We start from the raw sequence: 27851 nt of genomic DNA on the forward strand, positions 1-27851 counted from the left end.
TACAGGCCTGGATGCAGATAGAAGGTGAAGAGCTAAGAGTGAGTCTCATCAGGCAGATTAGAGTCGAAGTGGTGTCTGCATTCTTCAGACTGTGCCATGTCTGGCTGGGAAGCCATGGCATCCGAATCTAAGGAAAGCAGCAAGCAGAGTTTCTAGCCTTACGCAAACCCCTTCCTGCGCTCTCAAAGTCCCTGGGCTGTTCCCACGTCAGGAGGAAGTTCTTTATAAAGTTGGCATCTGTTCCCTCCTTTGGAGACTTGCTTCCTTCTCTTGTCTTGCCACTTTTTTGCTGTTGTGGTAAAACACCACAGCCATGGCAATTTATAGAAGGAAGGGTTGACTTGGGGATTCAAGTTCCAGGGGGTGAGAGTCCATCACCATCATGGTGGGGCGCATGGCAGCTACTGCAGGCATGGGTCTAGACCAGCAGATGAGAGCCCACATCCTGATATGGAAACATGGAGCCGGGGGAACACTGGGAATAAAGAAGTCTTGAAATCTCACTGCTCAACCCCAGTGACTCACCTGACTCACCTCCATCAGCAAGGCCACACTTTCCAACCGCTCCCAAACAGTCCTACCAACTGGAACCAAGTATTCAAACACGAGCCTGTGGGGGCCATTCTCATTCAAACCACACCTTTCCATGGCAAAAATGACCTTTGTCTGAGTTCTCAGGTACTGGTTCATTGTATTAAATAATGATTTAATGAGGCGGGGTGTACTGCTGTTATACCCTGTTGAATAGGAGGAAATCCTAAATTATAAGGGCCATGAATGTAGCTCAGTAGTAGAACATTTGCCTAGCATGTGTCAGGCTCTGGGTTTGATCTCCAACCCTCATGATCCTCATTCACCCCTCAGTGTACACACACACACACACACACACACTCACACACACACACACATACTCTCTCATACACATACACACACACTCTCTCTCTCTCTCTCTCACACACACACACACACACACACACTCACACACACACATACTCTCTCATACACATTCTCTCTCTCTCTCTCTCTCTCTCTCTCTCTCTCTCTCTCTCACACACACACACACACACATACTCAACGTAATAATTTCTTTCCTTCCTTTTTTTCCCCTGAGACAAGATCTCATGTGACCCAGGCTAACCTCAGACTTACTATATAGTAGCAATAGATCTTGAACTCAAGACGCTCCTGCCTCAACTTCTCAAGAGCTGCTGTCACAACCATGTGCTAGTATATCTCTGCTAGATGTGGTGCCCATGTTTGTAATCCCAGTACTTGGCAAGCCTGAGTAGGAGGCACACCAGTTCTGGTCTAGCCTAGGCTACAAGGAAGACCCTGTCTCAACATGAGCAAAAACTAATCCATGAAGTGAATTGATGCCACAGCTGGATCCTGCAGCTGGTGTTAAATCTAAAACAAATGACTGAGGGGTGTATTTAACATATCAAAGTGGACCTGGCTGCCAGGTTCTTCTAGCATCATTCAGCCCCTACCTGTCACAGGGTGTGGCTGGCATACCCTGCCCTCTACCCTGAACTTTCCAGCCCAGGGGGCTGGGCTGCCCTTCCCCTAGAGGCTCTTCCCTATATAATCCAGGTATGTGGTTACTTGCCCTTTTGTACCCTTGACCTCCTGGCTACTGCACCAGGTTGTTGTCCTGCCCACCCCCGCCTTCCTTCCCATCATCCCCCTCTCTCCACATGGCCCATCCCAGTCTGGTGATGTCCACTCTGAACTCTCCCAGATGTCCCTGATAGGAACATCTAGGCTAGGCTCTCCCTGTAATCTAGAATAAACTTTCTCCTGCACCACACCTTAGGAGCTGCCATGGCTCCTTCTTTCCTTCCTTCCTTTCTTTCTTTTCCATTCACAGTGTTAGATCCTTTCTTAAAAATCAAAACAAGCTAGGTGTGGTGGCTCCCACCTGTAATCTCAGTACTTGGGAGGTGAGAGAGGGAGCCCTGGATTTCAAGGCAGGCCTCGATGCCCAGCTAAATTGAGACCCTTGCTCAAAAATCTACATAACAAAATGAACCCAGTGGGGAACAAAAGAGCCTAAAACACAAACAAAATAAAGGCACCCCAATTTTTATCATTAACTTTTCCCAGCTTTATTTACCTATCTGAGTGGAAGAAATTCCCAGCAATCATGTGCTTTCCTATGCTCATTGATTATTGTGATAAACCCTGAACTGCCCATTTGTTGGCCTTCCTTTCATATAACCCCTCTTTCGTGTTTATTCAGAGCCTCTCGTAGAGAGCCTGAGGGGCCCAGTCTAAAGGCTTCTTGTTGCTTAAACCCAAACAAACCAAAAGGTACCCGCTGACCTCAAATTCACAGTCTTTTGAGAAGATGAATTTGCACAATGACAAGGGACAGCTGAGGAGAGAGGAACCCCTCTATGAGAGGAGGCAGCTCCTTGTCCTTCGGCAGAGATGGTCAGAGGACACCAGGAAGAAAACCCCTTCCAGAATAGGAACAGGTGAAAGTCCCTTCAGGTAAGGTCCAGAAACAAGGCAAAACATCTTTCGCCACTTACGTAGAACGAGACATTTTATTGGAGCCTGTTGTGCATATAAGAACAGACTTTTAGTTGGGCAAGGTGGCTCCCACCTGTGTTATTCTTTCGGTCCCTGCCCTAGCCACGCCCACTCCCTTTAACTTCTGACCTCGCCTGCCATCGCTCTCTCTTCCTGCTTTTCTCTCCCGGTGTACACACGGGGCTTTGCCTCTCTCCTCCTCTCTCTTCCTCCTTCTTTTCCTCTCTTTCTTCTCTCTCTCTCTCTCTCTCTCTCTCTCTCTCTCTCTCCCTTTCTTAATAAACATTTATGGCTATTTCCTGTGTTTATATGTCTGACCCGCCCTCGCCAGCGCGGCTCGTGCCCTCCCGCTGGTGGGAAGCTGTAGCCGCTTTTTCTCATGGCGGGCTCTGCCAGCCCGCCCAGGTATATTTTTTAAGAATAACAACCTGGAATCCCAGCACTTGAGAAACTGAGACTGCAAAGCCATGAGTTCAAGGTTGCCTGGGTTACGTAGTGAATTCAAGGCCAAACTGAGCTCCATAGTAAGACCCTGTTTCAAAAGATAAAATCTTAGAATTAATGAAAAAATAAAAACTTGATCTGGGTATGGAGGTGCAGGCCTTTAATCCCAGTATGTGAAGATGCAAGCTGGTTACCTCAGCACTTGAGGCCCTGGAAGGAGAATGGGGTGGGGGAGGGGCTCAAGCTGGAGAGTGTGGAAGTGGAGTATACTTTCCTTTAGGTTCTCACTGTTTCTTTAAATTTTTCTTCAGTGACTATGTTCTACTTGCATAATTAGGAAAAATATCCTTTAAAAAATGAAAATGTTTTTATAAGATTTTTGAGCCAGAAATTTAAAAGGGGAAGAAAAAAATTAGCTTAAATAGCACTCTTCCCAAATGCTTTAATATTTCTTTAATTGCCTAATTCGGGTGCTTGAAACAGGATTTTAAAATAGGCTACGTATTCAATAATTTTGAACTGGTTAATTTTCTCTTGTTCTTTTACATCATATGCAAAAAACGGGGGGAGGGAGGCTATGGATAATGTATCGACACTGATAGCTAAAGTACTGGGACTGCAAAGGGTGCCTGTGTGTTTTCTCAGCTGTATTCAGGTCTCGGGTTATTCGTGTGTCATGCTGTTCTGAGGCGGCTTTCCTGACTTCCAACACCTGCCTCCCTTTCTTTGTCTCTCAGTAGTGGCTCCTGAGTACTCGTTAGTTTAAGCTGTGGCTATGGTTGGGGAAAGAATGGATCCCGGGGACTCCAAGCTGATGTCGGGCATCACGGGATTCTGCCCAAGGCAAGGCACCTCATTTTATTGTCTTGTCTCTAACAAAACCACATAGCTGCCAATCAGATCCTACCAAAGGACCAGTCAGAGATGCCAATCAGAGCCTACCAAAGGACCAGTCAGAGCTGCGAATCAGAGCCTACCAAAGGACCAGAGCTGCCAATCAGATCCTACCAAAGGACCAGTCATAGCAGCCAATCAGATCCTACCAAAGGACCAGTCATAGCTGCCAATCAGATCATACCAAAGGACCAGCCATAGCAGCCAATCAGATCCTACCAAAGGACCAGTCAGAGCTGCCAATCACATCCTACCAAAGGGTCAGTCATAGCTCTGGGAGCCAGAGGTCCCAACTCTCTCAGCAACAGTGCTCATAACCATCCCCCACTGCCAAGCTCAGGCCTACAGACTGAAGCAGCAGGATGCCCATCCGGACACTACTGCAGGGAGCAGCCGTCGGGGAGAAAGGAGAGCTAAGGCAGCCGTTTAGATGCCGTCCTGCTGCCGCTGCCTTTGGATGCCATTCATTCCTCTGACAGCTGCCGAGACCTCTCTATTTCCCAGCCAGTGCACTAAGTGATAAGGATTGAGTAGTTCTGCGGGCAGAACTGCGTGTCTCCAAATTCACTCTTTAAATTCCTCGTGTCTGGAGACAGTAAGTTAAAAGGCCATCAGCGTGGATCCTAATTCACCGTGGTTAAAAATCAAGTGCTTTTCCCTGCTGAGCCACCCCGCCAGCCCAGCTCACACCTTTCAGTAAGCAGCATTTTCATTTTCCTTCCGTTTGGAACGGTTTCAAGTTTCACTTGAGAGTTTCTTTTTGATACTATTGTTTCAAAGCAAGGCCTCATGCGGGCCAAATGGGCATTCTTTGATACAATTGTTGAGCACTGCTTTATTTAATTTATTGCTGTTTTGAGGTTTTCCCACTTAGACTGCCATTGTTCATTTGTAGTTCAATTTCAATGAAAGTGAAGATAAATCTTATAGGATTTAAATTCCTTTTTTTTTTAAATGCTTGTTTGATGATTCTGACAATACCTTGGTATGCACTGGGTATAATGTTTAAGTGTCAAATCACTTGTTGCCCGGTGGTGTTTGTTAGATTGGGATTGATGGAGGGGACATGGAAACAAAAGCGAGCAGACAGGCCTCTCCAGGTAGATAGTCCTTCCGTCAGAACTGAGGGGCTGCAGTCTCTCCATGGAAGGGCAGACTCTGGGCCTGTGGTGTGGGGTGCTTGGGTACTATCCCCTCGTCAGTCCTGCCTCCAGTCTCCAAGTGGTAGATGCCTCTCGAAGAGGTGTGGTGATCCTCTGACTAGAAGCTCCTGAAACCCAGCAGCCCACAGGTGTCACGATAACGTCAGCTTTCCTGTCGGGCACTTTGCCTTTCACCTGAGGCTTTTAAGCCATTAACCTTTTGGTATTCGGTTCCAAATTTTTGCCTAATTTTTCATCGATTTGTTTTATCAATATATAGGGTATGAGTGCTAAAATCTTCAAATATATTTCTGGATTTCTTTGCTCTTTTGGGTATGTCCATTTTTGTTTTATATATTTTAAAGCTGTTGCCTTGTGTGTATATGTGTGTGTATGTGTATACATATATGTATATATGAGATGCATATCGTCTGTGTGTGTGTGTTATACCTAATAATTTTCCTTACTCCAAGATCCCCTTTGCTTGCCTGCTGGTTGCCACCACCTCTTTCTTTCTCTTCCCCCTTTTTCCTCCTTTTTTCCCTCTTCCTTTGACAGTATCTTGTTATATACATGTATATACACGCATGCACACACAGATACAGTGCCCTAAAACTCTCAGATCTGGAGTGCTGGGATTGCAGGTCTGCACCAATTCATCAGACCCAGTGTTGATGAGTGGTTGCTGACACACCTTTCTTGAGCTCTCACTCTGTGTAATTCCATGGGCAGTGAGATCTGAGAATCTTGTAGACAACACATGGTCATATCTTGCTTTAGAAAAAAACCCATTCTCAATATTGTTGTCTTTTTGTTGTGTGTTAGTACCATTTCTGTTTCACGTATGTGAGAATTCCTATACTTCTTTTCTATGATCAACTCTGGTTGTTGAATCTGTACACCGATGTCTTTTGGTAAATTCTGGAAGTTTTCAGCCAATACTTTTCAAATGCTTTGGAACCACATTCTTTTTTTCTCCTCCAGTTTTCTGAGGATTCAAATTTGAGATTTCCCTCATTGTCCCATAGTTCCCAGTGGCACTGTTCACTCTTTAAACTCATTTTCCTTAATTGCTCATATTGCAGAATTTCTCAACTCGCTGACTCCTTTAATTTTTATTCTACTATTGACATCTTCCAGTGATTTTTTAATTTTTGTTATTTTATACTGAAGTTCTAAAGTTTTCATTGAACTCACACACACACACTCATACACATGAACTCATGCACACACATATGCTTGTGCACAATGAATGCACACATGCATGAGCACACACACACACAATTCTTTCTTTGCTTAGAGTCTCTTTCCAGTCATTCCCAAACCACTCCTGCTTGTTTATCAAGATCATGGTTGCTTGTTTATCAAAGCCTCATTGCAACAGCATCTTTGAAATTTTCATCTTGTAATTCAAGCTGACCTGACATCTTAGAGTTGAAGACTTAGGTCTCACTGGGCAGTAGTCGCCCATGCCATTAATCCCAGCACTCAGGAGGCAGAGACAGGCAGATCTCTGTGAGTTCAAAGCTAACCTGGTCTACAAGAGCTAGTTTAATAATAATAATAATAGACTTAGATCTTTCTTTCTTTCTTTCTTTCTTTCTTTCTTTCTTTTTCTGAGACAGGATCTCTCTGTGTAATCCTGGCTATAGACCAGGCTGGTCTTGAACTCACAGAGATTCATCTGCCTGATTTTTTTAACTCTGCTCACCAGCCAGCCCCCAAATAAAAACACGGAGTCTTATTCTTACTTATGAATGCATGATCTTAACTTGTTTTGTTTCTTTCCAGATTTTCTTTAGCTATTCTGTCTACCTTTAGCCTCTGGGCTTTAACCTTCTCTATTCTATATCTCTTTCTATCTTTCTTACTCCTTGACTGGTTGCGTAGCTGGGTAGCTGGTCGCTGGAGTCCTCCTCTCCTTCCCTTGCTTTTCCCTTTTCTCCTCTTCTATTAATTCTCTCTGTATTCCAGCCCTGCCTATCCTCTCTCTCCTGCCTAGCTATTGGCCATTCAGCTCTTTATTAGACCAATGAGGTGTTTTAAACAGGCAAAGTAACACAGCTTTACAGAGTTAAACAAATGCAACATAAAAGAATGCAACAGACCTTTGCATCATTAAACAAATGTTCCACAGCATAAAAGAATGTAATCCATTTTTAACTAATATTCCACAGCACTTGCCTTTGCCTCTCAAGGGCTGGAATTAAAGGCGTGTGCCATCATGCGCTGCACTTTTTCATTCTGAAGATGTTCTTATTCATTTTAGGTGTATGATTCTTTTTTGTCTATATGTATGTACATGAACCATGTATGTGTAGTGCTTGAGAAGGAGCTCCTGGAAGTGAAGTTACAGGTGGTTGTGAGCTGCCATGTGGGTGCTGAGAACTGAACCTGGGTCCTCTGTGCTCTTAGCTGCTGAGTCGTCGTCTCTCCAGCCCTCCTATCCATGGTCTTGGGACCAGAAAGCCTGAACTTCAGTTTCCCTACTCTGGCACATCTGCCTGCATCCGGCCTCTGAAGCCAAGTGGGAAGACAGACTCAGAGAAAAGCTGCTTCAGGTTTTCACTATGCTCTGATCAGAGAGAAGGGTCCCCTACCTTCAGAACTTTAGACCTATCTGACTGTTGCCATCACCATTGCTGTCACTTCATGGGACACAAGGTTAGGGCAGGCATGGTGGAACAACTAAAAGGAGGATCCTTCACGCTCTCTGACCTTGTTTGTCTTATTACCAGACCAGAAAGAAAACCTTTTCTTGCAGCAGCTTCTGCTCATCCCCAGTAGACTGTTCTGTGACATAGGCAACTCTGTATACAGGTGTGGGGGGGAACACGGTAGACTGTTCTGTGACGTAGGCTACCTCTGTATACAGGTGAAGGGGGGACGTGGTAGACTGTTCTGTGACGTAGGCTACCTCTGTATACAGGTGAAGGGGGGACGAGGTAGACTGTTCTGTGATGTAGGCTACCTCTGTATACAGGTGAAGGGGGGACGCGGTAGACTGTTCTGTGACGTAGGCTACCTCTGTATACAGATGAAGGGGGGACGCGGTAGACTGTTCTATGACGTAGGCTACCTCTGTATACAGGTGTGGGCTGGGAGGACGCGGTAGACTGTTCTGTGACATAGGCTACCTCTGTATACAGGTGAGAGGATATGGGGGACTAGTCTCTCTTGATACTCTGGCTTTTTTCCCCAATCTTCCTGCTTTTGTTCCCCCAGCCAACCTCAGGCATCATTTCCACAGAACCTCTTCATGGTCCATAGTTGCAGTCAGTAACAGCCTTTTGAATCGAAGTCAGAATGGGAAATACCTTTTTGATATTCCGTCATTTCTTTTGGCAGTTGAGTCTTCTTAGAACTTTGTTTGAAACTCATCCATTTTGGAAAACCCTCTCCCTAAAAGAGTCTAATTTCCACAGGACAGTGATGGCACACACCTTTAATCCCAGCATTCAGGAGGCAGGGGCTAGCCTGATCTACAAAGTGAGTTCCAGGACAGCCAGGGCTACACAGAGTAACCCTGTCTCAAAACAAAACAAAACAAAAGAGTCTAATTTCCCAGCTGTAGTGACACACCTGTAATTCCAGCACCTGGGAGGCAGAATCGGGACTGGAGGCGGTAAAGCTCTAGTAGGTTCAGGGTACAATAGAGAGAGGGCAGAGCTCCCTCAGCTTCCAGAATTCCTGAGGTTCAACATGAAAGAAAGTCAGAACTAGGCTATGTCTTAGGCTTTCGGACATTCTAAGCTTACGTTTGGAAATAGGAAGCTATGAAGGAGGCAATAAGGGAGATCCAGAGCTGATCGAAAAAGTGCTCTAGGCAGGGATTCCTGGAGAAGCTGTAAAGTAGTGCTAGGAGATGACCTTGGGTCTCACTTGTTTCGAAGGGATATGTCTACCCTGTATTTGAGACTGAAGTCACAAAAAAGGTGTGTGTGTGTGTAGGTGTGTGTGTGTGTAGGTGTGTGTGTGTGTGTGTAGGTGTATGTGTGTAGGTGTGTGCGTGTGTCTGTGTGTCTCTGTATGTTTCCAAATGCACTAGACACTTCCACATGCAGGATCCAGCCGTGTTGACTTCTGAGTCTGCCAGTCTTTGGACCACGTGCTTGTCCATTCTCAGGCTAGACTTCAGCTGGCTGTTGTGAACAGAGTCGCTTTTTCGTGCCTTTAAATAAACTCTATTGAAGCGGGGCAGTGGTGGCGCACACCTTTAATCCTAGCTCTTGGGAGACAGACACAGGCAGATCTCTGTGAGTTCAAGGCCAGCCTGGTCTACAAAGTGAGTTCCAGAACAGCCAGGGCTTTTACACAGAGGATCCCTGTCTTAGAAAAAGAAAAGAAAAAAAAAAACTCTATTGAGTGCTGAAGAGATGGCTCTGGGGTTAAGAGCCCTTGCTCCTTTGCTGCTCTCCCAGAGAACTGTGAGTGAATACAGTGAGCCGAGTGGACGAAATGCAAGAATAAAAACCCAGTATCCTGTGTACTAACTTAAAAAAATTAATTTAGGAGGAAACAATAATAGAGAATATGAAAACCCCTGGCTGACAGCCAGTCCCAAGCAGGCACACTGAGGGCAGAGAGCATGAAGCCCACCCCTAGCCATACTGGAGAGGAAAGCCCCACGATTTTGGTGACACAGTACCTACAAAAGACCTCCACACAGGGCTCTTCAACAACTGCCAGAAAATGAAAGAAGAAAGAAAAGCAAGGAGAAGCCCAGCCACTGGCAAGAGAAAGGAGTTCTAGGTTTTCTTGTTAGATTTTTTTTTTTTGAGGTTCTATAATTAGATGTTGAAACAGCAAGCACAGGAATAACCAGCAAGGTTGTCCCCCCTTGGGCATTTATTCAATCCCCTGCCAGCTGTGGGGCTGTGGCTTGCCGGGCACGCTGCCAGGCAGTGAAATGTGAACTCAGTGGATTCGCATATTCTCCCCAAGTCACTTACAAGCTGGTGTCAGCAAAGTGCTGGCTGACGGTTCCATAGTTTCTCCTTCAGAAGCCTCCTGGAGCGAGCAGGTCAGGCAGCTCTTGTTTGGAGATAGGAAAGACACAGCGAAGAGGAATTAAGAACTGTGTAAAAAGTCCACTTTCCATTGCTATGGCAAAATGCCTGAAGCCAGGCACCACATAAAAGAAGAGGATTGTTAGCTTACAGTTCTGGAGACCTGGCCACCCCAGCTACTCGGCCTGAAAGACTCTGTCCTTGTGTAAATACGTGCAAGAGGCCACATGGAGGGACCGGAAGCCAGAGAGAAAGACTGGGGAAGGGCCAGTCTTGCTGTTTGTCACAACCCTTCTATGAGGTCTCAGTTGGGTTCTCCGTACAGACATTCATTTCACCTAGGGCAACATACACGATGACCTTCAATGAAGCTCCCTTCTTAACCTGACCACACTGAGGACCAGGCCTCCACCACATAAGTACTTAGCGGACAAAGCATCCAAGGCATAGCCAAGTACTTCCAATCCTCTAGAACCTCAAATAGCAAAAAAGTCACCCAAAGAACTACTGAACCAGGTAGGAGGAAGGACAAGAGGCCCAAGAGTCTCCTGATGGTGTTGTCCACAGTCAGGAGCCACGGTGGAACAAGCCGTACTATAGGAGCCCAAAACAAAACAGTTGACCCAAGCTGGGCAGTGGTGGCACATGCCTTTAATCCTAGCACTCAGGAGACAGAGGCAGGCAGGTGGATCTCTTTGGGATCGAGGCCAGCCTGGTCTACAGAGTGAATTCCAGGACCAGCTCCAAAGCTACAGAGAAACTCTGCCTTGAAAAACCAAACCAACCAACCAACCAAAACAAACCAAAACAACAACAAAAAAACCTTGGCCCAAACCTGTCACTCTCCAGTTGTCTGTGTGATTTCCGACAAGTTATTTAACTCCTTGGTGCTTCAGCTTCTTCATCTATAAAAGAGAAACACTGATATTTGTTGCAGGAGGTTGCCATTAAGAAGGATTGAGCATCTAAAGTCATTGGCATATGGTGAATACTCAGTGCTCAATAATTGTTACTGTTAGCCTCCTGGGAGCTATGGTCAGGTCCCTGGCTGTCACTCAGGATGTTACTGAGCTTTGGAGGACATCATGGGTCACTGCCCTTTTGTTCTTTGACGACACAATTTGGAGTTTTGATGCTGTCAGAGTATGTGGTACCGAGAACCTGGCTGCATGGATAGCATGGCCATCTCTGATAGATTTTGTTCCTAACAGAAAATCTGGTGAAGAAAACACAAACAGTGGAGCAATGGCGGTTAATGACTTTAATACCAGCGCTTGAGAGGCAGAAGCAGGCAGATCTCTGAGTTCAAAGCCAGCCTGGTCTACAGAGTGCATTCCAGGATAGCCAGGGCTACACAGAAAAGCCTTGTCTTGAAAATACCAAAAGAAGCCAGGTAATGGCGGTGTATGCCTTTAATTCTAGCACTCAGGAGGCAGAGGTAGGTGGATCTCTGTGAGTTCAAGGCCAACCTGGTCTACAGAGTGTATGTTCTAGGAAAGCTAGGGCTACACAGAGAAACCCTGTCCTGAAAAACAAACAAACAACAAGAACAAAGGAAGGAAGGAAGGAAAGGAGGAAGAAGAAAAGGAAAGGAAGAAAATGAAAGAAAGATAAAGAAAACACAAAGTTACAGCCTTAGGAAAATCCTATAAACACCCACAAGGAAGAGGGAATGTGCAGCATCATCAGTTTCCTTCAGAAGAACAAACTGAGCATGTCTCTCACCACCAAGGAGCCCCATGGCTGTCCTCTTCCTATTGAACTTGGGCCAGATGCTCAGATCTCTTAGGGCTTGTCCCGTCTATAACTGGTGCTTCTTGATACACTTCCTTGCATCTGGGCCCCAGCACACTGGGCACATGGTTGGAGTTCGACAAACACCTGATGAATGCAAGAAATGACTATGCTCACTTCTCAGGCTTTATCTCTCACCCCAAGAGCAGCCCCTTCCTGTCATTATATCAGCTAACTGAGCATGTGTTGTCTAAGTTAATACCCAGTTGAGCTACATAAGATGAAGAATTTTATGATGATGATATGTGTGTCTGTCTGTCCATTGGTGTGTCTGTGGAGTTCCGAGGACAACTTTTAGGAGTAGGGTTTTTTCCTTCTACTGTGAGTTCCACCCATCAAACCCAGGTCTTTAGGTTGTAAGGCAAGCACTTTTTGCCTGTGGAGCCATCTCACCAGTTCAAGATACAGAAATTTCATGACAGAAATTCTAGAGCTCAGGTGGGTTCACATGTACTCCCCATCTGGGTTTGAAGCAAGACTCAACATCTCCCAAGCACTCCCAGGGTCCTTGCTCTCTGCCAGCTAGACCTGTCCCCCTTCAAACTCCGGATTCCAGCTCTTATCATCAATGAAAACATTTAGTGGCTAGAGAGATGGCTTAGCAGAGAAAAGCACTTGCTGCACAAGATGAGGATTTGACTCCAGAGCTCCAGCAGCCACATAAAATCTAGGTATGACATCGCACATCTGTAACCCCAGGGCTCGGGGATGGAGACAAGCAGATCCCAGGGCCTTGCTGGCCAACCAGTTCAGCCAAATGGTGAGCTCCAGGTTCAGTGAGAGAACCTGTCTCAAGAATGAAGGTGGAGAAGCAATTGAGGAAGACACTTGACATCAACCTATGGCCTCCACATTTGTTTAACTCTGTGAAGCTGTGTTACTTTGCCTGTCTACAACACCTGATTGGTCTAATAATGAGCTGAATGGCTAGACAGGAGAGGGATAGGCAGGGCTGCCAGCAGAGAATAAATAGAAGGAGAAAAAGAGAAGATCAAGGAACGAGGAAAGGAGGAGAAAAAAACATCAGGGACCAGGCACCAAGCTACACAGACAGTCACAGAGTAAGAAGTAAAGAAAGGTATAAAGAACAGAGAAAGATAAAAGTCCAGAGACAAGAGGTAGATGGGAGAATTTAAAAGAAAAGCTGGCTGTCCAGGACAACCAAGGCTGTGACATGAGAAACCCTGTCTTGAAAAACCAAAACCAAACCAAACCAAACCAAACCAAAACAACAACAACAAAAGCCCCAAAACAAAAATAAAGCAAAATAAAAACAACAAAGCTAAACTAAAAAAAATAAACAAAACTTACCAAACAAACGAACAAAAAAACCAACAGCAAAAAAGAAAAGCTGGCTAGAAACAAGCCAATGTAAGGCCAGACATTCATAAAAAAAAAAAAAAAGAACAAGCCTTCATGTGATTCATTTGGAAGTTGGGTGGTGGACCCCCCAAAAGAGTAAAGGGCACAAAAACAACCAACAACATTTGGCACCCACAGGCTCCTGTTTCCTCTACATGCACACTGAAACCAGCCATACTAGTACTTAACCTCCGGGGTCGTAGTATTGAATTAGCAAATACGTGTAGAGTACTCAGCAGAGTTCTTGGATTCTCACGGTAAGAAGAGAGAGGAGTAACAAAAGACATGCTTATCTGTACCAAGGCTCTACTGCCGCTGTCTTGAAATGATTAATTGTTTTGAAAGAGTCCAGCATTATCATCCACACTGAAACTTACAGATGGTGTTAACTGGTTCTGGCCTTCAGTGGTGGAAGCCGTGGAGATACAGAGAAACACAGATTCTAGAATGGGCCTGAACGGACCCAGGAGTCCCCTCTCCCAGTGTGGTAGCACCTAAACACACACTGCCGTTACCACGCAGACTGAGGAAGAAACCTAGCATTTGGAAACCTGCAATTTTCTCTCTTTGCAATTAAGTTGTTTTAGTAAATTTAAAAGCAGAAATGTCAACCTTCCCTTTCCCTAAGGGTTCTCTCAGACCTCCTGTGTGGCTATCTCCCCATGATTCAGTGGGGTGGGGAGGGGGGTGGATGGGAAAATGGAGGAAAGGTGAGGTAGAGCCAGAAAAGTGCTCAGTGGACAGAGGTGGGGGGCGGGGAGATGGTGGGAGGAGAAGCAGAAAGTTGCTCAAGGAGGTCTTAGAGGGGGACATGTGGGTGGCCCTGACTTGCCAAGAATTCCGTTGCAATTTTCTACAGCCTGTCTTGCCTTGCATAAACTTTCAAGATGCAAAACCAGCAAAGTTTAAGCATGAGAACAGTGTCAAAGTATCTGGTCTATGCTAGTACATATGAACATGTGTGTGTGTGTGTGTGTGTGTGTGTGTGTGTGTTGTGTGTGTGTGGAGACTGGTGAACTTTTGTGTCTCAGTCATCAGCCCTCACCTTGTTTGAAGCAGGGCTCCTGCTGTTTACTGCTACAGTCTCTAGGCTCCTCAGCTCCACAAGCTCCCAGATTTCCTCTTCACCTCCACTGTGGGAACACTGGGATTACAGGCTCGCATATTATACGAGTTCTGAGAGTTCAAACTCAGATCTTTATGTCTGCATGGCAAGTGGTTTAGCCATTGAGCCATCTCCCTAGCCTTAAATGTATGCACCACTTATATTTGTGTGTGTGTGTGTGTGTGTGTGTGTGTTACAGTTCAAATGTGGAGGCCAGAAAAACACTTGCAGGAGTTGGTTCTGGGGATTGCACTCATTAGACTTGGGGGAAAGTGCTTTTAGTGAGCCATCTTCTCAGTTCAGTGTCCCATGTGCACACACAGGCACATGCACGCACACATATACATATACATACATACACACATACATACACTAAGTGCTTTTACTAAGCCATCTTCTCAGTCCTCCACACATACACACAAAGTACCTTTAGGAAGCCATCTTCTCAGCCTTGTGTTCCCCCACATATGCATGCACACACACACACACACACACACACACACACACACACACACACTGGCATCTTTTCCATTACAACACTGTTTTCCATGACTGTGATTTCACATGTATTGTGGATTAGCTTGAGCTTAGGTTTTCTGTAGAACGGAATTCTGCATGCCAAGTAACCAACATGCAGCATTACTTTTGGAATACGGCTTCTTTGTAAACTGGGTCTGTGTCCACTTAAAATTAGCTTAATACTGGATGTCAAAGTTCCGAAGAGCTCCCTGGAAGGATGCTTGGAATATTTTCTTAGATGGAGCCATTGTCCAGAACATCCTCCACAGGTGATGACGACGTCCATTAACAACTGGGGACAAAGTGGCTGTGTGCCGAGTGTTTGGTCAAAAGTGAGACCCCAGCCCTCTAACACCCCTATATCCAAAGAGTCTGGAATGTAATATTGAGTTGGAAGTGTCACCTCAGCCCTGACCTGGGAATTGCCAAGCACTTGGACTCCCACTCCCAGCCTGCCAAGTGCTGACCCCTTTCCTGGAGACAGTCAGGACCACTCCCACAGGGTATTTAGGCTTGCACTGGAAAAAGGAACATGGGGTTTCAGGTTTTGCGTGTGCTCTCCCTCTGTCTTCCCCCTGCCATGCTCCTGGCCACCCAAGAGTGCAGCATTCATTAAACGTGGCCATTTTTGATTTGGTCTATTCTGGTTTGATTGACGCTCTTTGTGCTGGCGGAGAGGCTCTATTAGGAAATATTCCTAACACCGAGTTCTTAGTTTCATTTTCATCTAAGTCCACGCCATCGTGTTTGACCCCATGCCATTACATGACCTTGTTGGAACCCATTGAGATCACCGAGCAGTCAGAAATCCCCCCAGATAGATATCACCTTACTGGTTTGACCCCCTGGGTCCTCTGAAGCTGAAGATACCACCTCTGCCCACAGGAAGGTTGCAGGGACCTCAGGATAACTCTTCCTCACTGGTGCGATCTGGGCTTGCTAGCCACTGGTGTGCCCGCGTCAATGAGCAGTGAGAATAATTCCTCTATGTTTTGCCTTCCTTCTTTCCTGGTCTGAAGTTAGCTGTCTTCGTTTCCCTTAGGAACTCTCTTCCAAAAAGTCTGTGCCCTTAGCTCAGACCTAGAGAGCTTTGGCTATCCACAAAGGGAGGGATTTCCTTGGCTAGGGTGAGTCTCCTGGGGGCAAAAGAAAGTCAGCCTGCTGAGCTGGCTGCGCTCACTGGGGTGCAAACAGGAAATGGCTTTCTTTTCTCTTTCTGTCTTCAGAGTCATTTAGTTGAATTTCCACTCTTGACTCTGTGACAGTGCAGGATAACCTTTACTCTCAGGCTTGGGAGCCTCAGAGGCATTTAGTGGAAAATGTCAGCTTCCTTCTTTTCTCGGCTCCCCTCCTCCACCCTTATTCTGCAGTACATTCCAGAAGCAAGGAGAAGCCACCTCACCCTTGAGCCGCTCTGCTCCAGCAGGGAACTCTCCTTCTGAATTTCAGTCCTCTTCTTACCTGAATGTGGAACTGAGGCAGAAGGACGGGGTGAGTCTTCCCTCCGTTGGTTCTGTGGCTGCTCTTGGGGATGTCGACAGGAGCAGGAGGCTGGGGCAGGATGACTGTCATGAGTCCAAGGCCTGTCTGGGCTATAGAGAGTTCAAGAAGTGCTTGACTAGAGTGAGGCCTTGTCTCGAAAAACAAAACAAACAACAAACAAAATAAGGAAACAAGAGGAAGGAAGTGGGAGGGGAACCCTCCCCCCCATCTCTGTGGTCCTGGAACTAGAGAGAGCTACATGGAGCTACTTGGCAGCCTTTAGAGAGGGAGCAGACTCAGAGAGGAAAGTCTGGCAGCTGGAGACCATGTTCAGGTTTGGTTATACAGGCAGATGTCTTCTTGAGTAAGGCATTGTAAACAATTTGAATTGTGAACTTTAGGCCACAAACTGCTTTGCCCCAGAGTTTCTTTCCTTAGGTATCCATGGCACGGAGATTCTCAAGGAACCCAGGACCCAAACAAGTCATTTAAGTCAGAAGACAGAAGCTGGTTGACCCAACGCTGCCCACCTCCAGGCCCCAATCCTGACACCTGGGCAGGGAGGAGCACTGATAAGGAAAGCCCACGCCCTTCACCAGCAAGCAGCACTGGTGCACAGTGCCGGGCACGCACATTTAATTTAGTTCATTTGTCACATTATTTGGAGACAGGGTCTTATGTATCCCAGGCTGAGTTGGAACTCACTATGTAGCCAAAGATGACTTGAACTTTGGATCCTCCTGTGTGTTGGGATTACAGGCTTGCATGACCACACCCAGTTTTATATGGCCTTAGGGATTAGAGCCAGGGCACTGTATATACTAGTCAAGCTATGCTTTTAGAAACAGGGCCCAGCCTGTAGTCCAGGCTATTCTGGAAACTCATAGCAGTCTTCCTGTTTCAACCTTCCAAGAGCTAAGATTACAGGTGTGATCTACATGTCTAGCAAAGACACTAGTTTGGACTCAGTCTTCCCACCATCCATCCATTTTAGGGTTGGCTATCCAGGGGATGGTAGTCGCTGAACCAGTTTGAGCCAGTAAGAAAACATCTGTACTCTTAGCAGCACAAGGGGCCAGGTGTGGCAGGACACACCTGTAATCTCAGCATTTGGGATGCTGAGCTGGCTAATTTTACATCAATTTGGTATAGGCTAGATTCATCTGAGAAGAGAGAACCCCAGTTGAGAAAATGCCTCCACAAGACTGGACTGTAGACCCAGATAAAACAAAAGCCATCCAACCAAAGTTGGACAAGGCAAACCAACAGGGAAAAAAAGAGCCCCAAGAGAAGGTACAAGAATCAGACGCCCACTCGCTCATACATACAGGAGATCTACAAAAGTGCTAAGCTACAAGCTATAACATATATGCAGTGGACCTGGTGCAGACGTGGGTAGGCCCTGTCCTGCCACTTCAGTCTCTGTGAAGTCATATGAGCTTTGCTCAACTGATCTAGAGAATTGTGTTCTCCTGGTGCCCTTCATCCGCTCTGGCTCTCACCCTCTTTCCACCTCCTCTTCTAAGGGGTTTCCTGATGGGGGAGGGTCATCTGTCTATGTGTTACTTTCATTGGTTAATCAAGAAACTGCCTTGGCCCTTTGATAGGACAGAAAATTAGGTAGGCGGAGTAAACAGAACAGGATGCTGGGTAGAAGGAAGTGAGACAGTCGCCATGATTCTCCCACCCGAGATGGATGTAGGCTAGAATCCTTCCCGGTAAGCCACCATCTAGTGGTGCTACACAGATTATTAGAAATGGGTTAAACAAGATGTGAGAGTTAGCCAATAAGAGGATACAGATAACAGGCCAGGCAGTGTCTAAAAGAATACAATATCCGTGTTATTATTTTGGGTGTAAAGCTAGCAGGGTGGCAGGATGCAGCCCGCCATTCCTTCTACAGTTTCCTGAGTTCTGAGGGGAGGGATTTGGTGGAGACATTCCATCTAGAGCTGTATGTTCCAAGGTCTCTCTATGGGTGTGATGTCTGGCTGTATTTGTTCTCAGTCTGCTGCAGGGGGAAGCTTCTCTGATGATGAATAAGGCACTGATCTATGAGTATAGGGAAATATTATCAGGAGTCATTACATTGGTCCTTTTTCTTTTTTAGAGCAATAGTTCTTGGTTTTACCCAAGGTCTCTGTTCTGTCTAGTCTCTGCTTCTTGGTCACATAAACAGTGTCAGGTATGGGTTCCATCCCATAGAGTGGGCCTTAAGTCAAATCAGACTTGGTTGGTACTCTCATAAGCTTGACGCCACCATTGCCCTAGTGGGCAGACAGCATTGTAGATTAAAAAAAAAAAGAAAAAACAACTGTAGTTTTTGTGGCTGAGTCAGTGTTTATGTTCCACTTTTTGTAGCCTGCAGAGTACCTTTCTGCACCAAAGCTGCTAGCACGTAGGGGTGAAGGCTCTGTGTAGGCACCAGCTCGACCTCTTTGTGTTCAATGAGTTGTGTGGGTGTTGTTTTCAGCAATGGGGCCTTGCTGCCAGTCTGCGGAGAACAACCTATTGTCTTGGCAACAGCCTGGGTTATTTGGGGATTTCCATGAAACCACTTCGGCCAATGGATATAATCCAGACCTGGTACTGGAAGCTTCCTTAAGTGACAAGAGATGAACAGTTGGGACTTCATTTCCCTCTTTATTTGGAGACTTCATTAAGATAATCTTTATTTATTCTAGGATGTTTATACTACACTAGGTCTCCACACCACCCCTCAAATGCTCCTCGATTGTAGCTGTCTCTCCTTCATCCCCTCCCTCTAACCCACTTCCCCTCCCTGCCTGATATTCTCATTCCTGTCACCTCTGCCCTTGCCCCAGTCCACCCATAAAGTCTATTCTATTTCCCTCTTCCAGGAGATCCATGGACCCCCGCCCCCCATCCTTTGTTATATAGCTAACTTCTTTGGGTCTAGAGACTGTAGTGTGGTTATCACTTATTTAATGGCTAATATCCACATATAAGCAAATATTTTATAAACCCTGTTTATCTTTCTGGGTTCAGATTACCTCACTCAGGATGCTTGTTCCATCCATTTCCCTGCAAATTTTCATGATATCACTTTTTTAAAACAGGTGAATACTACTCTATTGTGAAAATACACCACATTTTCTTTATCCATTCTTCTGTCTCCTCTCTTTTTTCTCCTGCGGCATCTAGGTTGTTTCTAGTTTCTGGCTGTTATGAATACAGCAGCAATGAGCGTGGTTGGGCAAGGTCCTTGTGTAAGGACGAAGCAGGGAAATAGTTTTATAGAGTTTTCATGGTAACAGAGCAAAGAGAGTTATAAAATAAAGGCATTGGAGAAATACGTTAGTGGGAAAACCAGAGAGATGGGTTACTGCACAATGGGGGGATGTCAGCTAGAGGCCTTGGGTACTTTCTGATGGCAGTCTTAACCCTTGCATTGATGGGGGTAAGGTTTTTCTCTGTTTCTCAGGATGTTAGGTCTGATACAGCAGTGTGCAGGAATGGCTCCCTGTGGGGCTAAAGGTAGCCTGAGAGAAATGGTGAATAAACGCCCAGACCGGCAACATTCCAAAGTCTACACAGTCACTACAGCTTTAATGGGTCTCTGTAGCTTCTTTTCAGAAATCCTCATTCCGAGGCTTGGTCCACTTTTCCCAGCTGGCTTCAGCTATCCTAACCGTGGAGTCGTTTATACCAGCATGCCTGCCCTTACCCTTCACAGAGAAAACAAAAAGAATTTTAAAATGTCCATGATTCTAAAATCCAACAGTAGTTTAAAACACATTTCGCAACAGCATTGCCAGCATCCGCTCCTTTCATAGCAATTCATGGCACTTAGATTTCAACCAAGCCACAAATTTCTTATTATATTTTGTTTGTTGATTTGGGTGGTATGTGTGCGCTACGGTGCACATCTGGAGGTCCAGGACAACTTAGAGAAGTCGGTTCTCTCCTGGAATCATGTGGGTCCCACAGACTGAATTCAGGTCTTTGGGCTTGGCAGCAGAGACCTCTCCTCACTGGGCCATCGAAGTGGTCTCACGTTAACCAATTTTCCTTAGAGAGTTTGGGACAGGACGTTAAATTTGGGTCACTATAAAAACTTTGTATTAAATAGGTGGTGGTTTTGAGATGTCGTGCTTGCGTGAAATCAAAGGACCTGCACACCTTCTCACCTGACTTGGTCGTGCTTGCTGAGAGAATATGTCAAGCTGTCTAAACCCCAGTGTGGTGTGACATTTCGACCTGCTATTGCTTCTGAATAAAGATTTCTGTACCTCAGAATCTTTTGGCAGGAAATCAATGGCATGCTCAAGTTAGGAAAATTTGTGGAGAATGTAATGACTTTACAGTCTGGAAAGGTAGAGTCTGGGAGTCAAGAGACCACAGGAATAGTGCAACCACCACACGGCTGGCTGTTATGGGAACAAGGAAGGAGAAGCCACCTGGAAAGAACCACGCCCTCCAAATCTTAGGCTGAGCTGTAGCTTACTCAAAGGAACCTTTGTCCATGGGGAGCTGAGAGAATAAATACCCAGACCTGTTCACCTAGCCACAGGCCAGGAGAGCTTTTTAGTTGTTTATCTAATCAACCACGTCTGTGTATGTGTGAGTGTGTATGTGTGTGTGCATGCATGTGTGTGAGTGTGTGTTTGTGTGCATATGAGTGTGCATGTGTGTGTGTGTGTGTGTGTGTGTGTGTGTATGGAAGAGAAAGATAATTTATCAGGGGATGAGTGTGTTCTCCTTTTCAATAAGCACATCAGACAGCTGAGTTTACACTCTCTCAGATGCCAGAGGAATGCTTAGCCAAAGACATAAAAGATGTACAGTTGCACTTTTAAGGCTGGAAGGCTATTTTATCTCAAAGTATTTTTAATCTATCAACAGGAGCAAAACTATATTCACACAAAAAGCCATGTTACCATAGCGTGATTTAATTCTCATGTGACCTGTGTGTGTGTGTATGTGTGTGAGCTGAGGCCCTCTTACACCCAGGATCAGGGGTTCTAAGGCTCTTGGCATTTGTGATGAACTTGGACTAGCAGCTGACCTCCAGGGATTTTGTAAAACCGGATAACTGTGGATAAAATCTGAGTTAGGTGCAGGGCTGTGACAGATGCAGAGAGACACTCAGGATACATTCCCAGATGAACAAGGATTTAGAAAATGTAGAAGTGGAAAAAGAGGAGATAATATTGAGTTAATGGGTATTGATGGTAAAAAGTGTGTGCATGTTCACACGCAGAGAGAGACACATGCACATAGACACACAGACACACACAGAGACACACAAACACAGAGGCACATTTTCAGACAAGGTCTCTCTGTGTAGCCCTGGCTGTCCTGAACTCATAGAGATCCTCCTGTCTCTGAAGTGTTGGGATTATAGCTGTGCATCACCATGCCAAACAAGAGCATATATTTTTAACAATAGATTGGTATTCAAGCATGGGTAATTCCACTAAGGCAGCATTCACTTGCGGGGTGTGCATGTGCATGTAATGGACCCTGGTAGATTTCCAGTCCTAGGAAACAGTGAGGCCTGGGCATTGAAGAGCAGGGCAGGGGGCGGGGAGGAGTAGTGGGGATCAAACATGTGTACAGAGTAAGTATGGTAGTGCCATGGAAAAGTGAAACTTGTTCTCTCTTTCTCGTAATAAAATGTAAAAAATGTTTCAGATATTAGGAGACTATAGGAAGTTGAATGTGAAGTGTTCCAGGCTTACTTATTTGAACATTAGGTCCACAGTTGATTTGGAAGGCTACTGAACCTGTAGGGGGTAAGGTAGCTAGAGGAAGTAGGTCAGTGGTGGGTGGGCCTTGAGGCTTATAGCCTGGCCCCACTTCCTGCTCTCTCAGGCTTGCTAATCTGTGGGGGTGTGAGCAAGCAAGCCTGGGCTACTGTTGGAACATTTGCTGCTGCTTTTGCCCTGCCAAGTGTCCTCTCTACCAGGATGGGCAGCATACTCATCCTGCTTTCCTTAAGCTGCTCACATCAGAAGAGATGTAACTGATACAGTCACATGCTCTTTGTTTTCATTTTGCTGATAGAAAGCGAAGTTATGTTTAACAGAAGCACAGATTTGATACACAACACATGCAATAAGCCAGAAGTGGGAGCACACGCCTTCAGTTTCAGCACTCAGAGGCAGAAGGAAGCAGATAACTGAGTTTGAGGCCAGCCTGGTTTACAAGTGAGTTCCAGAACATCCAGAGTTACATAGAATTTGTCTCAACAAGACAAAACAAAAAGCTAAACAAAATGTGTATGAGAACATTGAATATGTGAAACCATCTTCTTAGTATTTGCTTTCTAGTGGGACAATTGTAAAATGATCAAGCTTGTGAAATTAGAACTCTCATACACAAGCTGTAACGATTCGCTATGAAGCCATCCACCTCCCATCGGGTACTCTTAAGTATAAGGTGAACAGTTTACAGCCAAGTTAGAAAAATATACAGAAGCCAGCAATAAAAGCACAAGAAAGATGGAACAAAAGGCGCTGTCATTCTGGCTGCCAGAGTGTCAGGAGGTCAGAGAGACCTCTGCCAGGGTCTTGGGAAAGTTGAGAAGGCAGACTGGGTTAAGAAGGAGGCAGAGAATCTGAAGCAGGCACACGAGGGAGTCTCATATTTGCAGAGTAGATGGTAGTTGTGTAGAAAAGAGGTGAGACTCGGCCACAATGTGGGCGTCAGATGGCAAATAAATAAATAATAAAATTTTTAAAAAATCCTCAAGCAATTTAAACAGAACTCACTCATGTCAGAAGCCATTGGTTTCTGAAATATTTAGGTCAACAGTGACAGAAGCCCTTTCTGAATCATCCCACAAGTCACAACTAGAGCATAGTTCAGATGCCAGCTCCACTCTTCCCATGAGCTGGTGGGGACGATTAAAGTCAATGACACCGTCTACTGTTGCGTAGGGTGTTTCCATTAGCAATGGCATTTGGAATCACTGGCGTTTGCTGGATTCCTCATATTAATTATTTTAAATAATAGCCCTCAAATAGTCACAGTTGGCTTCAGTAGTGAACACAGCCAAACGCACTTAGAAGAAATAATATGCAAACTTTTACAGGAAACTGAAGAGGAAGAACCAACTTGTGATTCAGCCTGTGAGATTGGTGTTACCTAATCTGAACCCACCAAAGACACGACAGGAAAAGACATTTCAGATCAGTGTTTCTCACGGATATATATGCAAATTTTTTAAAATAAACTTGTAGTAAATCAAATCCAATATTGAAAGGGTAAGAGAAATTTTAACACAGGAATTTAAGGTTAGTTTAACTTTTGGAGGGAGGGGACATCTAATTTGTCATTAAAAAATATTTTAAAATATGCCTTGGTATGGTGGTACATGCCAGCTCTTGGGAGGAAGAGGGAGGCAGAGTTCAGTGAGTTTGAGGCCAGATTGGTCTACATAGTAAGCTACAAGACAGTCAGAGCTACATAGTGAGACTTTGTCTCAAAAAACAAGACAAACCAGAAAACATTTTTTTAGGTGTGTACAAGTGTGTCTGTGTGTGGGTATGCACATGTGAATACAGGTGCCTGCAGAGGCCGGAAGAGGGCCAGAGTGTCTGGAGTTACACACAGCTGTAGCCACCTGACATGGACCTGAGCCTGGGTCCTCTACAAGAGCAGTACGTGTTCTTAACCACTGAGCCACCTCTCCAGTCAGTAATTAATTGTCACAATAATGGTCTAAAAAAAGACAAGCTATGTGATGTCTTTACTAGATGCAGAAAAAGCAAACATTTGATGAAATCCAACCTTCACTCCTGAATAAAAACCCTTAGTAAACTCACACTGGGCCAGATGCCCAGAGATGTGGCCGAGTATCTGTGATGTAGTAGCAGGATGAAGGCACAGAACCTGCTGGGTGGGACGTCAGCTTGAGCTGTGCCTCTTCTCTCTGGTAGGGCAAAGGGGGTCAGAGGTGGAGAGTGGGTTACTGGAGAGGGGCAGGACACCTGAGAGCCCTGGGGGAGGTGTTAGCAAGCCCCCTCCTTGGACAAAAGTGTCAGTTTAACAGCGTCTTGAATCTTCTAAGAGACAAACATCAGCACGTGGGTGAGGGAGTTTCTAGATTAGGTTAGCTGAGGTTAGCTGACCCACCCTAAATGTGAGCAGCACTCTTTCATGAGCGGGGGGGGGGGGGGGGGGGGGGCCTGGACTACATAAGACGGGGGAAGTGAGCAGAGCACTCCCAACCCTCTCTGCTGCCTGACTGCAGGTCCAAGTGACCAGCTGCCTCGTATGCCTGCTGCCGTGATGCAGCATGGAGCATGTCGTGACGCACCTTGGCGCATCCTGATTGTGTCTTACGGTAAACAGTGCAGCCATCTGTAACATCTGTTGTAGAAACCTTGACTGTGAGCACAACCTACACTAACCTTAACTGCCTTATTAGCCATCTGTGTCTTCCATCACTGCTGTCCTCAGATGAGATGGAGCCCTGAATGTAAATCAAAGTGACTGAGTTCCAGACCAACCTGGTCCTCTATCCTGACATCCACTTCCCTCCGGCCACATAAGCCCCTGTCATCTCTGCTGAGAAAGCCTACCATGAATGGATTTCTGTAGCAGAGATCACCAATGCCTGCTTTGAGCCAGACTAGAGATGAATGTTACCCTCACCATGGTAAATACATGGCTTGCTATCTGTTGTACCATGGTGATGTGGTTCCTAAAGATGTCAGTGCTGCCATTGCCATGATCAAGACCAAGTGCAGTTTCCAATTTGTGGACTGGTGCCCCACTGGCTTCAAGGTTGGCATTAATTACCAGTCTTACATTGTGATACCTAGTGGAGACCTGGCCAAGGACCAGAGAGCTGTATGCATGATGAACAATACCACAGCCATTGCTGAAACCTGGGCTCACCTAGACCACAAGTTTGATTTGGTGAATGCCAAGTGTGTCTTTGTGCACTGGTATGTGGGTGAGGGCATGGAGGAGGGGGAGTTTTCTGAGACCCCTGAGGCCATGGTTGCCCTAGAGAAGGATGATGAGGAGATTGGTATGGATTCTTTTGAAGGAGAGTGTGAAGAAGAAAGAGAGGAAAGCTAATCCATTCTTTGAATCCCTGGATCACATCAAACTCCCAGAACTTCAGATTCAACATTAGGTAGCAGGCATTGATGCTTCTAATTGTGTTGTCTTTATTCTGTGATCATGTCTTCTCCATGTGTAGGTTTTTTCCATGATGTCTCAAAGTAAAAGCTTTAAGAAAAATAGATAGTGGCCACAGTAGCTCTCCAGGATGTGACAGGGGCCCTGTTCTCAATCGCATTGTCTGCTTGCTTGCCCCAGAGCAGGGAGTGGAGGAGGTAGGTGAGAAGGAGTCACTTTGTGGAGAAAGCACCACACAGTGAAGAGGGAAGGATAGGGTAGAGACAGCATGTGGCCGTTAAGCAGTCTTCCCACTGCAGGCCCCCAAGAGGAAGACCCAGCCATGCCAAAGCCAGATGTTTTTATAAAGTAGAACATTATCAACGCCTTAACAGCTTATTCCCATTGTGAATCCAGTCACGAAAGCCTCCCATACCCCAAAATTGCCTAGAGGCATCTGAAGGAGGCATTTTCTCGGTTCAGGTTCCTCTACCCAGATGACTGACTAGTGTCAATTTAACACACAAAGAAAATCTAACCAGGACACTATTGGTGTATGCCCCCACCACCAGACCAAACTTTACTCAGGCAAAGATTCACAGATGGCTGGCAGTGGTAGGGTCTGCTTGTCTGAGCATGAAGGAGCAGGTGTTTGTCACCAAGTCAGTGAGTGCGGTGCTTTGAATAAGAATGCCCCCCCCCCTAGGCTTATGGATTTGAATTCTCCAGGGAGTGGCACTATCTGAAAGGATTATGAGGTGTGGCCTTTTTGGAGAAAGTGTATCCCTAGGGGTGGGCTTTGAGGTTTCAAAAAGCCCATTCCAAACTCAGAGTCTCCCTCTTCCTGCTGCCTGCAGATCCAGATCGGAACTCTCAGCCACTTCTCCAGCACCATGTCTACGTGGGTGCCAGTGTGCTCCCCACCATGGCAGCAGCGGACGGAACCTCCGAAACTGTAAGCAAGCCCCAGATAAATGCTTTCCTTTAGAAGAGTTGCTGTGGTTATGGAGTCTTCTCACGCAACAGAACTCTAAGACTGTGTGACAGCTCACCCATGATGATTCTAACAACTCACACCTCTGTCGCTGGCTCCATTGGAACTGAGCTCTCCTTTGCTGCCTGGAGCAAAATAACCAATATTCTGAGACCAAGGATTTTGCGCTCAGTTGCCTCTTAACTTCCCACCCACCTTTCATAAGCAATTCAGCTGTCCAGTATCCTGGTACCACTTCAGTCCCTGCGCGGGAGGCGGTGCCTGGATGGCGCATGCGCGACCTGCTCAGCGTCCACCTAGAGCTGGTCCTGGGAGGAGTTCAACAAGACCCCAGAGAGTGCACGCCACAGGAAAGGTACACGGTGAGCCAGTACTTAGGGTGAAAGTGGTTGAGACACGAGGGCTTTATGGTCCAGAACAACTTTTGGCTTCACTATATAGCGGGCATTTGCTTGGTAAAAATAGTTATACAAAAGTTCAATAGAAAAGCCTCAGTCATGTGGAAAAACTGGAACTCTCATTTTCAGCTGGCGTGAAGGTAGGCAGACACAATTGTTTATCTTAACTCTTAGATAAGAGTTAAACCATACTCTACTACCTCAAAATGCCATAGTCCAACATGAATGTATACCTCCATTCATTTAAACTCACGTACCTTCATGTTAAAACAAAACATGGATAGGTGAGCACTTTCTTTGAAAGTGTGCTGGCTAAGTAATGGTGTTCAAGGCTTAATTTTTTTTAGTTTTCTCTCTCTCTCTATGTATGTACATGCGTGGTGTGTATGTGTGAGCGTGTGCGTGTGTGTGTTGGTGCTGAAATTAAGCCTAGAACCTTGTACATGCTAGGCTAGTGCTCCTCTACTAAATACCTGAGTCTTACTCAAAGTACTTTGAGAAGACCCCAAATGTCCTGTAGAACAGATGCCCTGCAGAATACCGTCACCATAGAACTGCACAGCGTGACAGTGAAGGATTGCCCCATCCCATGAAAGGAATCTCACAAGAGCAGAGGGACACTTAGAGGGATGGGGGAAAGGCGAGCCCTGCCTGAGCCCCTTCATTTACTTTATGGCTGATGGTTGAAATCCTCAAGATGAGTTCGGTGCTGTCGTCATCCTCTGGGGTTTAGAGCGTTGTTAATTCAGGAGTCTGTCTGAATCTGCGATAGACTTGTCTTGGCATAGTCTCTCTCTAGCCATGGCATTCCAGTTGAACTTTCTCTTGAACCTGGCCAAGGCAGCCACTTTTGCCTCAACTTCTGAAGATGAGAGGCCTTAGAACAGTATCTCAACCTATGGATCGTGACCCCTCTGGGGGCCAAACAACCCTTTCACGGGGGTTGCCTAACACCACGGGAAAACACAGATATTTACATTATGATTCATAACAGCAAAATTATAGTTACGAAGTAGCAACAACAACAACAAAGATTTTATGGTTGGGGTCACCACAGCATGAGGAACTGTA

General features: G+C 45.8%; 1 pseudogene; it reads left to right on the forward strand.

Annotated features, from left to right (window-relative positions):
- Positions 1-24571: 24571 nt before the first annotated feature.
- On the forward strand, positions 24572-25346 carry LOC121441841 (annotated as a pseudogene).
- Positions 25347-27851: the final 2505 nt, after the last annotated feature.

This window comes from Microtus oregoni, unplaced genomic scaffold (genome assembly GCF_018167655.1).
Source record: "Microtus oregoni isolate MIOR12 unplaced genomic scaffold, Mior012 000082F_ref0000272, whole genome shotgun sequence".
In the NCBI taxonomy this organism is placed as follows: domain Eukaryota; kingdom Metazoa; phylum Chordata; class Mammalia; order Rodentia; family Cricetidae; genus Microtus; species Microtus oregoni.